General features: G+C 42.9%; 1 protein-coding gene across 1 annotated transcript in view; it reads right to left on the minus strand.

Annotated features, from left to right (window-relative positions):
• Window positions 1-1,101: 1,101 nt before the first annotated feature.
• The window catches only part of LOC126284165 (dentin sialophosphoprotein-like), a 90,518-nt gene continuing 76,095 nt past the window's right edge, over window positions 1,102-15,524 (minus strand). Inside the window, exon 5 of the mRNA XM_049982892.1 lies at window positions 1,102-1,373. The gene's annotated coding sequence lies outside the window, so the exon portion shown is untranslated. The remainder of the gene's footprint in view (window positions 1,374-15,524) is intronic.

Consider the following 15,524-nt stretch of genomic DNA (forward strand, 5'->3'; position numbering starts at 1 on the left):
CACGTTACGAGCCTAGGGCTGCAATTTTCGTGCTGTTCATTTAACATCGCGCGCAGACATTTAGAGCTTGGTTCTTAAAGAGGTGTCCTACCTAATACTGGTTTTGGAAGATTAAGGAAAATTCTACACCGCTGGGTTTTGGCAGTTCCATGTGGTCTCCTTGTGAGTGATAAGTGTGCGAATGAGCTGTACCATGGATGCAGCTACTGGCAAATATGCGTACCGGCTGACTCCAAGGTAGACTTCTAATTTCGTCGTATAAGTTAAAAATCTACCACAAGTTCGTATCTCCAATCATGTTGAAAGTGCAATCGTGCAAAATGGGTTTAATACTTTTGATACACACCTTATTTTTTCCCCACTGTTATTCAGTTTAAATACAAGAAATCTCTCAGAAAAACATGGATATCATCTAGTAAATTGTTCTGCTGAAAATAAACGTCGTCGATACACTGTTATGATAGAGAACAGTTCACCTGTTAAGACAGTTCTGAGAACCACGTAGCACGGACGCTGAACAGTAATTACTTCTTCAGCAAGTCGTGCCTTAGCTTCGTTGGAGATGGGTTTCCATTTTACGCCTGAGAGACAATAACCTTACTTTTCAAATGCCAACAATATTTACGATATTTTTCAGTTTCATGATAAAAACTCATATTTAAAGGAAGGGAGGAGGATTAGGACTTAAAGTTCCTCTGACAATAATCTAATTAGATACAGTGCACAAGTTTAGATTGTTTCAAGGATGGGGAAGGAAATGGCCATGCCCTGTCAGAGGAACAAGTCTGACATTTACCTGGAGCGATTCAGGGAAATGGCTGTACATGGATTTGAAACCTAGAATCAAATTATCAATTAATTTTTGTTTCGTTGCAATAAGTGTAACTATACTGATCCTGATAGCAATAATTATAGTAATTTAGTAAGAAAAAATGTTTAGTTCTTATATTTCCTAGAAGCAAGAGTAGAATGTGGACTTTACAGAGTGAAGATGTGGTATTTCTATAACAAACTGCGAACTTGCGTCTCATATGTCTTCTAGACAGCAGTTAAACGACAGGTATGGTAAAATAAAAGAGCATTGGGTATCGGTCCATCAGATTTTTTCCCGTTTATCCCATTTATTATTAAAAAATACACATAATTTTCGATTTTTCGAATGTAATGTTCATAACATCAGAAAACACTATTTGGGCATTCACACGCAAGTTGTGTAACGGGGACACTATGTTGAGACACCCATTACGTAAACGAAGTTTCACATGGTCTAGTGATAGAATGAAAACCCTTTTTAGGATGTTTCCACGGAACTCAGTAAACTGATTCCGTTTACTGTCTGCAGCCGACGGATGATACAGATAGAAGTCTCTCACCTGTAACAGAGAAGGCTGGATCAGGCTCAGTTGTGGTTCATACCACCGAAGTCATACATTGCATGATATAAGGCTTAGAAAGTTTGGAAAACGAACAGTTATGTAAATAGGGACGTGATTAACAGTGACTTGTTTAAAAGCACTGGAAGAAAAACCGGTTCACTTTTGAAATTTTTATGTGCAATAGGTATCAGGGTTTTCAATAACAGTGATTCATACGATTAAACATGAGGTGGTTTTTATGCACTTAATACACCTAGAATAACCTAAAAGACTAGTTCAACTAATTTTCCCAGAAACAAATGTTATAATTTCTTTGGCAGACAAAAACAAAACTAAATTAAAAGAATCGTGCTATTTGAAGAAACAGCAATACAACTAGCGTTTACAGAATCTGCAGGAAAGGTTTTACCGGCTGAGCTGTCAAAATCCATAGAAACTTTTGTTCTTCATAGCATCAGTCAGGGGAATAGGGCCGTCTGTCCATGCTGAATTCTGCCTTCAGAAACTGTCATGTTAGATTATCAAATTGCAGTTCCTGCTTTTGATTGTTCCACAAGTGCGTAAATGATAACTACGGAAATGAAAAAGCGTAGAAGTAGTGCATATCGCTCGCTAGAGGTAAGACCACAATCGTTGATGCGGACCCCGTTAGATTCTGTAGTAAAAAAGTGAATACGTACAGGGACTGTCGCCTATTCCAGCATCAGTTTACCGTAACTTGCAGGAATAACGAAGTGTACCACATTGTATGTCGCTCCAACCAAGGAGGGCTTTGCGGAAAGTAAAATCTATTAGCCTAAAAATACATACTTAGATAGTTAAAACAAATTTTAAAGATCTTAAAATAATATCGCTGCATTACTACTGTATATCAGCAGCAGTTAGATTTATACAAGCAACCAGTTCGACTACTGGCATTAAAATTGCTACACTGCGAAGATGACGTGCTACTGACGCGAAATTTAACCTCCAGGAAGACAATGCCGTGATATGCGAATGATTAGATTTTCATAGCATTCACACAACTTTGGCGCCGGTGGCGACACCTACAACGCGCTGACATGAGGAAAGTTTCCAACTGATTTCGCATACACAAACAGCAATCGACCGGCATTGCCTGGTGAAACGTTGTTGTGATGCCCCGTGTAAGGAGGAGAAATGCGTACCATCACGTTTCCGAATTAAATACATCTCGAATTGTAGCCTATCACGATTTCGGTTTATCGTATCGCGACATTGCTGCTCGCGATGGTAGAGATCAAATGACTGTCAGCAGAATATGGAATCGATGGGTTCAGGATAGTAATATGCAACGCCGTGCTGGATCCCAACGGCCTCGTATCACTAGCAGCCCAGATGACAAGTATCTTATCCGCATGGCTGTAACGGATCGTATAGCCACGTCTCGATCCCTGAGTCAACGGATGGGGACGTTTGCAAGACAACAACCATCAGCACGAACTGTTCGACGACGTTTGCAGCAGCATGGACTATCAGCTCGGAGACCATGGCTGCGGTTAACAGGAGCGCCTGCGATGGTGCATTCAACGACGAACCTGGGTGCACGAATGGCAAAACGTCATTTTTTCGGATGAATCCAGGTTCTGTTTGCATCATCATGATGGTCGCATTCGTGTTTGGCGTCATCGCGGTGAACGCACATTGGAAGAGTGTATTCGTCATCGCCATACTAGCGTGATGGAATGGGGTGCCGTTGGTTATACGTCTCGGTCACCTCTTGTTCGCATTGACGGCGCTTTGAACAATGGACGTACATTTCAGATGTGTTACGACCCATGGCTCTACCCTTCATTCGATCCCAGCGAAACCCTACATTTCAGCAGGATAATGCACGACCGCACGTTGCAGGTCCTGTACGGGCCTTTCTGGATACAGAAAATGTTCGACTGCTGCCCTAGCCAGCACATTCTCCAGATCTCACACCAATTAAAAACGCCTGGTCAATGGTGGCCCAGCAGCTGGCTCGTCACAATACGCCAGTCACTACTATTGATGAACTGTGGTATCGTGTTGAAGCTGCATGGGTGGCTGTACCTGTACACGCCATCCAAGCTCTGTTTGACTCAATGCCCAGGCGTATCAAGGCCGTTATTTCGGCCAGAGGCGGATGTTCTGGGTGCTGAGTTCTCAGGATCTATGCACCCACATTGCGTGAAAATGTAATCACATGTCAGTTCTAGTATAATATATTTGTCCAATGAATACCCGTTTATCATCTACATTTCTTCTTGGTGTAGCAATTTTAATGGCCAGTAGTGTAAATGTGTTTCTCAGAGTCAAAAAGTTAAGAGTCAAGCAACAGGTATTCAACCAAACTGGTCGCTTGATTTGAATGTCTCGTTCCAGTTTACTTAATATCTCACAACAGGCTTCAGAAGTGACTGTACTTTTATATATCATTCTATCCACAATGAAGATTCCTTTAGCATACTAAAGAAACAACAGCCATAAGGTATGTGGCTGACGGAGGTGGTCATGTTTTTGTTTTGTTTGTTGGACTCGAAGGTGTGACTCTACACCATTAGCTGCCGCCTTGTCTCCGCGTCACCAGAGAAAACCGATGTCTCACCGCAATTGGTTGCTGACTACAGACATACGGCCGCATATCTCATCATCAACATTGCCCTAACATTATTACTCTAAAGGTACTCACTGTACACACTCCGTCTGTATACGGCACAAATTTCACGACAAATGTCGATTTCTTTTATCACTAAAGACTGTCTTTTATTTTTTTGAGTCTTTGGTTTCCTCACTGGTTTGAAGCGCCCCGCTACGAATTCCTCTCCTGTGCCAACCTCTTCACCTTAGAGTAACACTTGCAACATACGACCTCAGTTATTTGCTGGCTGTTTTCCAATCTTAGTCTTCCTCTACAGTTTTTGCCGTCTACAGCCTCCAATACCAAGGAAATCATTCCCTGATGTCTTAACAGATGGTCTATCATCCTGACGCTCCCTCTTGTCGTCGTTTTCCACATATTATTTTCTTCTCCAATTCTACGCAGATCCTTCTCACTCTTTACCTTACCAGTCCACCTAATTTTCAACATTCGTTTTACCACATCTCAAACGCTTCGATTCTAGATATGTTTCAGTTTTCCTACATTCCATGTTTCACTAACATACTATGCTGTGTTCCAAACGCACATTCTCAAAAATTTCTTCCTGGAATTAAGGTTCAAATGGTTCAAATGGCTCTGAGCACTATGAGACTTAACATCTGAGGTCATTAGTCCCCTAGAACTTAGAACTACTTAAACCTAACTAACCTAAGGACACCACACACATCCATGCCCGTGGCAGGATTCGAACCTGCGACCGTAGCGGTCGCGCGGTTCCAGACTGACGCGCCTAGAACCGCTCGGCCACTCCGGCCGGCTCAAATTAAGGCCTATGTTTGATATTAATAGAATTGTCTTGACCAGGAGAGCCCTTTTTGCCAGTGCTAGTCTGGCTGAAGTTTTGCTGACATTAGTTACTGTCAAATTAATGATTGGATAAGCCATGATTTGCAGCTGTAATGATCTGGAAGGAACGTTTTGATTGGTCGTTTAGATCAACAGCCAATCAGAATTAAGCTTTTCCCGTGCGAAAAGAGGAGCGGGCATTTAGGAGAGTATCTCGAGGAGAGTGGCTTGCTAGCCGGTCTACGTATAACACGATGTCAAATCGCTCCTTAAAATTACTCTCTAAGATGAGGAAATAGTGAGCTAATTTCGGGTCGATCATATCGTGACTGAAGCGACTGGAGTTACGAACATTTTAATGAAAGAGTGATGTTTTTAAGTTAAATAGTTTGAGAGATATGAGCGTGTGAACTTTCTGGTCGTGGTAACAACTCCGCGTGGCGTGTTTCGTGCTCTGTACGGAATATTTTGGCGAGCACCTCTTACGAAGAAGACCACTGAAACGACCGAATGTTTAGCTCGCGAATAGTTGTGGGTCTGTGACAGGTAGAAAGTGAAAATTAGTCAGATCAAACTTACTTAAATTCTGGCTGCTTTTCGAGTGAATATACGTTACACACAGAGTGAACTTTGAATGATAACGTTTTGCCATATTAAATACGGACTTGATAGCCATTTCGTGTGTTTCAATATGAATAAAAAGCATAGTTAATCCAATTTTAAACGCTTTTCTGTAAGTAGACTGAAGATCCCGAACGCCCGACTTTTTGATCATGAACTGACTTTCAACGTGGCCTCTGTATGGTAGCTATTAGGTGGTGGTTTCATCAACGCTGCTTTACACTGCCTAGCACGTATCTGCTACCACAGAGTGAAGGGATATCGTCAAGAATCCTATCGAGGTAGGTGTACTGAACGACATCGTCAACAAAAACGCAGACGACCAACCCCGCCCCGCCGCAGTACGTCGTCAGACTCATACACTCTACACACCAACGTGAACAGCCGTATGTTGCCAATTCATACAATAATTTTAGAAATTCTGATGGAATGTTATCTATCCCTTCCGCCTTAATTGATCTTAAGTCCTCCAGAGGTCTCTTAAATTCCGATTCTAATACTGGATCCTCTGTATCTTCTAAATCGACTCTTGTTTCTCCTATCACATCAGACAAACCTTCTCCCTCAAAGAGGTCATCAATGTACTCTTTCCACCTATCCGCTATCTCCTCTGCATTTAGCAGTGGAATTCCCTTTTCACTCTTAACGTTGACACCATTGCTTTTAATTTCACCGAGGGTTATTTTGACTTGGATATACCGAGTCAGTCCTCACAACAATAATTTCTTTTTCGGTTTCTTCACATTTTTGAAGCAGCCGTTCCATCTTAGCTTCCTTGCACTTCCTATTTCTTTCATTCCTCAACAATTTCTATTTCTGTTCTCCTGAGCTTCCTTGAAAATTTTTATACTTCCTCCTTTCATTGATCAACTGAAGTATTTCTTCTATTATCCAAGGTTTCTTGGCGGCTACTTTCTTTGCACCTATGCTTTTCTTTCCAACTTCTGTGACTGCCCTTTTTAAAGGTGTCCATTCCTGTTCAACTGTACTGCCTACTGAGTTATTCCTTATTGCTGTGTCTATAGCCTTAGAGTACTTTAAGCGTATGTCATTCCTTAGTACTTCCATATCCCACTTCTTTGTGTATTGATTATCGCTGACTAATCTCTGAAACTCCAGCCTACTCTTCATCACTATTACACTGTGATCTGAGTCTACGCCTTACTGTCCAGTATCTGATTTCGGAATCTCTGTCTGACCATGATGTTATCTGACCAAAACGTTCTTGGTTTTCAAGCTGCTTCAATTCAAATAGAATCCTCGAGCTTTCGGTGCCCATCTCCGCCATCGTCGTCAGGAGTTCACTGGCTGCCAGGACTGCAACGGTTTCTCGCTTATATAGGCATGATGACATCGTCAGCAGCCAATCAGATAGACCCAATGTGGCGCGAGCGCGCGTAAATCGACCCGGGCAGCTAGCGGAGCTATTGCGCGTGACAGCAACGGTGACGTCAGGAGGCGCCAGGGGCAGGCGCCACGTTTGAAACTCCCGACCCCATGTCCTGCTCAGTGTGTACCCTTGGTCTCTGTTGAAATTGGTGTTGTTTAAACGCCGCTTCCTTTACAGCGGAGTCCCAATATGTAGACGCATGAGCCAACACCTTTGTATTTTCGAACTGTATTTTATGTCCGTTTTCTAGGCAATGCTCCGCTATGGCCGACTTGTCAAGCTCCCTTTGTTTTGTGTGGCGCTTGTGCTCAGTACAACGCTCCGCAAACGTGAGAATTGTTTGTCCGCTTAACACGCTGCCAAATTCACAGGATACACCATATACGTCGGACACTCGAAGAGCAATGTCGTCTTAAACAGAGCGCAACATGTCTGCGGAGCTTATATAAGCGAGAAACCTTAGCAGCCCCGGCACTCAGTGAACTCCTGACGACGATGGTGGAGATGGTCATCGAAAGCTCCAGGATATTATTCGAATTAACGCGGATTGAAAACCGAGAACGTTTTATTCACGTATGCCGTCGCGTGAGACACCGAGGATACATGATGTAATCTAAATGAAATCTTTCCGTATCACACGGCCTTTTCCAAGAGTAAATCCGCCCCTTAAGATTCTTGAACAAAGTATTCGCTATCAGTATCTGAAATTTATTACAGAACTCAATTGTCTTTCTCTTCTCTCATTCTTTGTCCCAAGCTCATATTGTCCTGTAACTTTTTCTTCTCCTCCTTCCCCAACAACTGCACTCCAATCCCCCATGACTATTAGATTTTCATCTCCCTTTACATACATTTCAATATCCTCATATACTTTATCTCTTCGTCTACATTTTGCGACGTCGGCATGTATACCTGAACTATCGTTATCGGTGTTTGTTTGCTGGCGATACCGATAAGGACAACCCTGTCACTGAACCGTTCACAGTAAATCACTCTCTGCGCTACCTTCCTGTTTATCACGAATCCTATTCCCGTTATACCACCTTCTGCTGCTGTTGAAATTACCCTCTATTCATCTGACCAGAAATCCTTGTCTTCTTTCCACTACACTTTACTACCCTTACTACATCCACATTGAGCCTTTGCATTTTCCTTTTCAGATTTTGTAGCTTTCCTAGCACGTTAAAGCTTCTGACATGTCACGCTCCGACTGGTAAGACATTATCCTCTCGTTGGTTACTCAATGTTTTTCTCATAGTCATCTCCTCTTTGGCTGTCCCCTCCCAGAGACCCGAATTGGGGAGTATTCCGGAATATTTGCTAATGGAGAGATCATCATGACACTTTCTCAATTGTTGTGTTGTTGTGGTCTTCAGTCCTGAGACTGGTTTGATGGAGCTCTCCATGCTAATCTATCCTGTGCAAGCTTCTTCATCTCCCAGTACCTACTGCATCCTACATCCTTCTGCATCTGCTTGTGTATTCATCTCTTGGTCTCCCTCTATGATTTTTACCCTCCACAGTGCCCTCAAATGCTAAATTTGTGGTTCCTTGATGCCTCAGAACATGTCCTATCAACCGATCCCTTCTTCTAGTCAAGTTGTGCCACAAACTTCTCGTCTCCCCAATCCTATTCAATACCTCCTCATTAGTTACGTGATCTACCCACCTAATTCAACATTCTTCTGTAGCACCACATTTCTATTCTCTTCTTGTCAAAACTATTTATTGTCCATGTTTCACTTCCATACATGGCTACACTCCATACAAATAGTTTCAGAAACGACTTCCTGACACTTAAATCTATACTCAATGTTAACAAATTTCTCTTCTTCAGCAACGCCTTCCTTGCCATTGCCCGTCTACATCTTATATCCTCTCTACTTCGACCATCATCAGTTATTTTGCCCCAAATAGCAAAACTCCTTTACTACTTTAAGTGTCTCATTTCCTAATCTAATTCCCTCAGTATCACCAGACTTAATTCGACTACAATCCATTATCCTTGTTTTGATTTTGCTGATGTTCATCTTATATCCTCCTTTCAAGACACAATCCATTCCATTCAACTGCTCTTCCAAGTCCTTTGCTGTCTCTGACAGAATTACAATGTCATCGGCGAACCTCAAAGTTTTTATTTCTTCTCCCTGGATTTTAATACCTACTCCGAATTTTTCTTTTGTTCCCTTTACTGCTTGCTCAATATACAGATTGAATAACATCGGGGACAGGCTAAAACCCTGTCTCACTCCCTTCCCAACCACTGCTTCCCCTTCATGCCCCTCGACTCTTATAACTGCCATCTGGTTTCTGTACAAACTGTAAATATTCTTTCGCTCCATGTATTTTATCCCTGCCACCTTTGGAATTTGAAAGAGAGTATTCCAGTCAACATTGTCAAAAGCTTTCTCTAAGTCTACAAATGCTAGAAACGTAGGTTTGTATTACCTTACTCTTTCTTCTAAGATAAGTCGTAAGGTCAGTATTGCCTCACGTGTTCCAACATTTCTACGGAATCCAAACTGATCTTCCCCGAGGTCGGCTTCTACCAGTTTTTCCATTCGTCTGTAAAGAATTCGTGTTAACATTTTGCAGCTGTGACTTATTAAACTGATGGTTCGGTAATTTTCACATCTGTCAGCACCTGCTTTCTTTGGGAGTGGAATTATTATATTCTTCTTGAAGTCTGAGGGTATTTCGCCTGTCTCACACATCTTGCTCACCATATGGTAGAGTTTTGTCAGGACTTGCTCTCCCAAGACCGTCAGTACTTCTAATGGAATGTTGTCTACTCCGAGGGCCTTGTTTCCACTCAGGTCTTTCAGTGCTCTGTCAAACTCTTCACGCAGTATCGTATCTCCCATTTCATCTTCATCTACATCCTCTTCCATTTCCATAATATTGTCCTCAAGTACATCACCCTTGTATGGGCCTTCTATATACTCCTTCCACCTTTCTGCTTTCCCCTCTTTGCTTAGAACTGGATTTCCATCTGAGCTCTTGATATTCGTACAAGTGGCTCTCTTTCCTCCAAAGGTCCCTTTAATTTTCCTGTAGGCTGTACTATCTTACCCCTAGTGAGATATGCCTCCACGTCCTTACATTTGTCCGCTAGCCATGCCTGCTTAGCCATGTTTCACTTCCTGTCGATCTCAATTTTGAGACGTTTGTATTCCTTTTTGCCTGCTTCATTTACTGCATTTTTATATTTTCTCCTTTCATCAATTAAATTCAATATTTCTTCCGTTACCCAAGTATTTCTACTAGCCCTTGTCTTTTTACCTACTTGATCCTCTGCTGCGTTCACTATTTCATCCCTCAGAGTTTCCCATTCTTCTTCTACTGTATTTCTTTCTCCAATTTCTGTCAGTTGTTCCCTTATGCTCTCCCTGAAACTCTGTACAACTTCTGGTTTAGTCAGTTTATCCAGGTCCCATCTCCTTAAATTCCCACCTTTTTGCAATTTCTTAAGTTTTAATCTACAGTTCATAACCAATGGATTGTGGTCAGAGTCCACATCTGCCCCTGGAAATGTCCTACAACTTAAAGCCTGGTCCCTAAATCTCTGTCTTACCATTATATAATCTATCTGATACCTTTTAGTATCTCTAATATTCTTCCATGTATACAACCTTCTTTCATGATTCTTGAACCAAGTGCTAGCTATGATTAAGTTATGCTCTGTGCAAAATTCTAACAGACGGCTTCCTCTTTAATTTCTTATCCCCAATCCATATTCACCTACTATGTTTCCTTCTCTCCCTTTTCCTGCTGTCGAATTCCAGTCACCCATGACTATTAAATTTTCGTCTCCCTTCACTACCTGAATAATTTCTTTTATATCATCGTACATTTCTTCAATTTCTTCGTCATCTGCAGAGCTAGTTGGCATATAAAATTGTACTACTGTAGTAGTCATGGCTTCGTGTTTAACTTGGCCACTATAATACGTTCACTATGCTGTTTGTAGTAGCTTACCCGCACTCCTATGTTTTTATTCATTATTAAACCTAGTCCTGCATTACCCCTATTTGATTTTGTATTCACCTGACCAGAAGACTTGTTCCTCCTGCCACCGAACTTCACTAATTCCCACTATATCTATTTTTAACCTATCCATTTCCCTTTTTAAATTTTCTAACCAACCTGCCCGATTAAGGGATCTAACATTCCACACTCCGACCCGTAGAATGCCAGTTTTTTTTCTCCTGATAACGTCGTCCTCTTGAGTAGTCCCCGCCCGGAGATCCGAATGGGGGATTATTTTACCTCCGGAATATTTTACCCAAGAGGACGCCATCATCATTTAACCATACAGTAAAGCTGCATGCCCTCGGGAAAAATTACGGCTGTAGTTTCCCCTTGCTTTCAGCCGTTCGCAGTACCACAACAGCAAGGCCGTTTTGGTTAATGATACAAGGACAGATCAGTCAATCATCCAGACTGTTGCCCCTGCAACTATTGAAAAGGCTGCTGACCCTCTGCAGGAACCACACGTTTGTCTGGCCTCTCAACAGATACCCCTCCGTTATGGTTGCACCAACGGTACAGCTATCTGTATCGTTGAGGCACGCAAGCCTGCCCACCTACAGCAAGGTCGGTGCTTCATGGGGGGAGGACTTTCTCAATTACAGACCACATTTCCTGTGGATACACGTTACGCGTCTTACATGCAGCGGTTTCGATTGCCTTCTGCATCCTCAGGTCGTTGCTCGTTGCTGATTATTCCGCCTTTAGGGGCAGCTTTCGACCCCTTGAACAAAAGAGTGCCCTGAACCTGTGTCCGCTCCTCCGCCCTCTTTGACAAGGGCGTTAGCAGAACGAGGGTGGCTTCTTATGCCGGAAGTCTCCGGCGCCAATGTTGATTATTAATCAAAATTTAAGCAGCGGCGAGTTTCGAACGCTGGACCGAGGACGGTTTGATTACCAATCATGGAAGCTATACCTGGACCACTGTTTTATAACGGATGTGATATTTGACAGAATTTTTAGTTGTGTCGCTCACTTTGAACGGCTCCTCTAGGCGACTGAGTTGTGATGCGGCTCTACCGCTATCGCAGCTCTAAGAACATTGACGTACCGAGTTAAACAGAGTACCGGCTATTCTTATTCCCCACAGTACATTACAGGTACATAAAGTTGCAACAAATGGTTCAAATGGCTCTGGGCACTATGGGACTCAAATGCTGAGGTCATAAGTCCCCTAGAACTTAGAACTACTTAAACCTAACTAACCTAGGGACATCACACACATCCATGCCCGAGGCAAGATTCGAACCTGCGACCGTAGCAGTCTCGCGGCTCTGGACTGAGCGCCTAGAACCGCTAGACCACCGCGGCCGGCAAAGTTGCAACACCACGGAGGTATTGCGTTATCTTGCTGAAAGATAACGCCTCACAGTGACGTCGGAGATCGAGCACACCCACCGAGCTTATCATCTGCTGACCTTCCTTATCCCATCGATTCCATATTTGTATAACAGTCGCGGCATATCGACTTACCCGAGAAATAATCTCACTGAGCGATAAACAAGAATCCCGATAGGCCGCGATACTAACGGACGTTTCTTCTTCTTTCACGAGGCATAACACGATCTTCTCTCAAATCAGTAACGTTCAAATCAGATTTATGAATGAGAAAGCTGCTGCGTAATCTATGCTTATATATGGACTTCATTTGGCATTAATCCTACCTATTTTCTGCGGTTGGGTTAATTCTAATCATTTGCACATGTCAGCATATAGAGACACAGGCACAAAGAAGCAGTTCTGACTCTGCGTTCGTTAATGGAAGCAAGACTGATGAAAATCCAAGATTCGTTCATAGGATCTGTGATTTAAAATGGAATGACCATATAAAGTTGATCGTCGGTAAAGCAAATGCCAGACTGAGATTCGGAAGAACCCTAAGGAACTGCAATCCGAAAACAAAGGAAGTAGGTTACAGTACACTAGGTGCTTTTTTCGCAATCGAGGCGGGTTTTTAGTTTTTTAAATGTATTAACCAACGATTGCTGACGCGCTGCGATCTTGAAGGTTCTTATGCTTGAGTATTGCTCACCAGTGTGGGATCCATACCAGGTAGGGTTGATAGAAGAGAGAGAGAGAAGATCCAACGGAGAGCAGCGCGCTTCGTTACAGGATCATTTAGTAATCGCGAAAGCGTTACGAAGATGATAGATAAACTCCAGTGGAAGACTCTGCAGGAGAGACGCTCAGTAGCTCGGTACGGGCTTTCGTTGAAGTTTCGAGAAAATACCTCCGCCGAGGAGTCAAGCAGTATATTGCTCCCTCCTACGTATATCTCGAGAAGAGACCATGAGGATAAAATCAGAGAGATTAGAGCCCACACAGAGGCATACCGACAATCTTTCTTTCCACGAACAATACGAGACTAGAATAAAAGGGAGAATCGATAAAGGTACTCAAAGTACCCTCCACCACCCACCGTCAGGTGCCTTGCGCGGAGTATGGATGTAAATGTAGATGTAGATAGATTTATCTACTTAGAAAAAGTTTTCGCCAATATAAAATGATACAAGATGTCCGAAATTCTGAGAAAAGTAGAGGTAAGCTATAATGGAACATCAAGAGGGAACCAAGAGGAAACAATAAGATTGAACCACCGAGAACGAAGTGCTCGGACTAGAAAGGCTGTAAGACAGTGATATAATCTTTCGTCCCTACTGTTCAGTCTATACATAGAAGAACCAATGAAGGAAATTAAAAAAATTTCAAGAGTGGTATTAAAATTTGGTTATGACATTGCTATCGTCAACGAAAGTGAAGAAGAATTACGGGATGTGTTGATTGGAACTGTCTTGAGCAGTGTAACGAGTACAGAATATAGACTGAGACTAAATAGAAGACGAAAGAAATGAGAAGTAGCAGAAACACGAGCACGGAGGAATATTACATCAGAAATGGGGACGGCGAAGTAGACGAAGTTAAGGCAGCAAAGTAGCCCACCAGGGAGGAGCAAGGAGGACATAAAGAGCAGACTAGCACTGATAAAGAGGGCACGCCTCGGCAACAGAAGTCTAGTAGTATCAAACGTAGGCCTTAATCTGAGGACGAAATTTCTGAGGATGTACGTTTGGAGTACAGCGCGATATTGTAGTGAAGCATAGAGTGTGGGAAAACCGAAATAGAGGAGAATCGAACACTTGAGATGTGGTACTACAGATGAAAGTTGAAAATCAGGTGAACTGATTAAGTAAGGAATGAGGAGGTTCTCTGTACAACCCGCGAGGAAAGGAATACATGGAAAACACGGGCAAGAAGAAGGGACAGTGTAAGGTGCCCCTTACTTGTAGAAGACATTTTTACGAGTTTTAATAAATTGTCCCTTATTGATGTATTCACGACACTTAGGAAGTGCTGTAGTCCGTAGCCGGCCATGAGTCTGAGAGCATTTCCCACGCTGGCTGGCTAGGTGACGAAGAGACCATATGTCGCGCGTAGTGGGGTCGGGCTCGAACGTCAGCCTGGGAATTATACGTGACGGGAAGCACCGCCATCTTGGCGCCAAAGTCACCGATTTTGTTTATTTATATTTAATAATTAAAGTCATTTATGACAGCATGAATACTAGGAGGAGCCTCTGGATGTTGAAAACTATCTATCATAATTTTGCCTCGTTAAAATTCACACCCGTTCATTAACAAATGCATATCTTAGTAAGTACAAACTTGATCGGAAATCCACGAACTGTTACGAAACTAGTAAGGCATACGGACTGCGCATCAAAGTCGGCAGTCGGCGTTAAGAGCTCTTCCTGCCTTGTTCGATGGTAGCCATGATCTCGGTTGCGAGTAGTTTGTGACATGAGTGTTTCATTATTGATCTAATAGGAATGAAAGTGAGGATACGACATTCTGAATATTAATTTCGAGTACATAGATACTCCAAAGTCGATCGACAGCGATTTCAAATGGTTCAAATGGCTCTGTGCACTATGGGACTTAACATCTGTGGTCATCAGTCCCCTAGAACTTAGAACTACTTAAACCTAACTAACCTAAGGACATCACACACATCCATGACCGAGGCAGGATTCGAACCTGCGACCAGAGCGGTCGTGCGGTTCCAGACTGAAGCGCCTAGAACCGCACGGTCACTCCGGCCGGCGACAGCAATTTCAGATAATTAGCTTCCACCGACAGAAACATCCAGTACGCCAACGAAGAATCTGCACGGGACGACATTTACGAGAGCTGCACCGCGCACAGGTAGGAGGAAATCCGACGACACGACCCACAGAGGTGGATCAAGGAAGGTCCGACTTACATACGCAAAATCCAGGTGGAAATGCTGATCAGTTATACTGTACGTCACATATACCACACTCTACGGACTCGCGGCTAAGCTGAGTAATAACAGTATCAGTTTAGAAGGGAGGGGATCTTGCAACAAGATCGCAGGATGTATGTCAAGACCTCAGGGAATGACTTCCATGGTTCTAAAGGGGGCTGTAGAGGCTAACGACTGCACAGGAAGACACATATTTGAATACATCCAGTTGCAATTGCTGCTCCGCCTTCACGGTGTTGCACTTTTAATTGACAGCGGTATGCTCTTACTTCCCAACCTCCATGGAAGGAGAACTTACTTTCCGCATCGCCCCCGTTCAAGAAAGGTCAGGTTATTGTTGATGCTTTTGTGGTCTTCAGTCTGAAGACTCATTTGATGCTTTTCTCCACGCTGT

This window comes from Schistocerca gregaria, chromosome 8 (genome assembly GCF_023897955.1).
Source record: "Schistocerca gregaria isolate iqSchGreg1 chromosome 8, iqSchGreg1.2, whole genome shotgun sequence".
NCBI classification, from domain to species: Eukaryota; Metazoa; Arthropoda; class Insecta; order Orthoptera; family Acrididae; genus Schistocerca; species Schistocerca gregaria.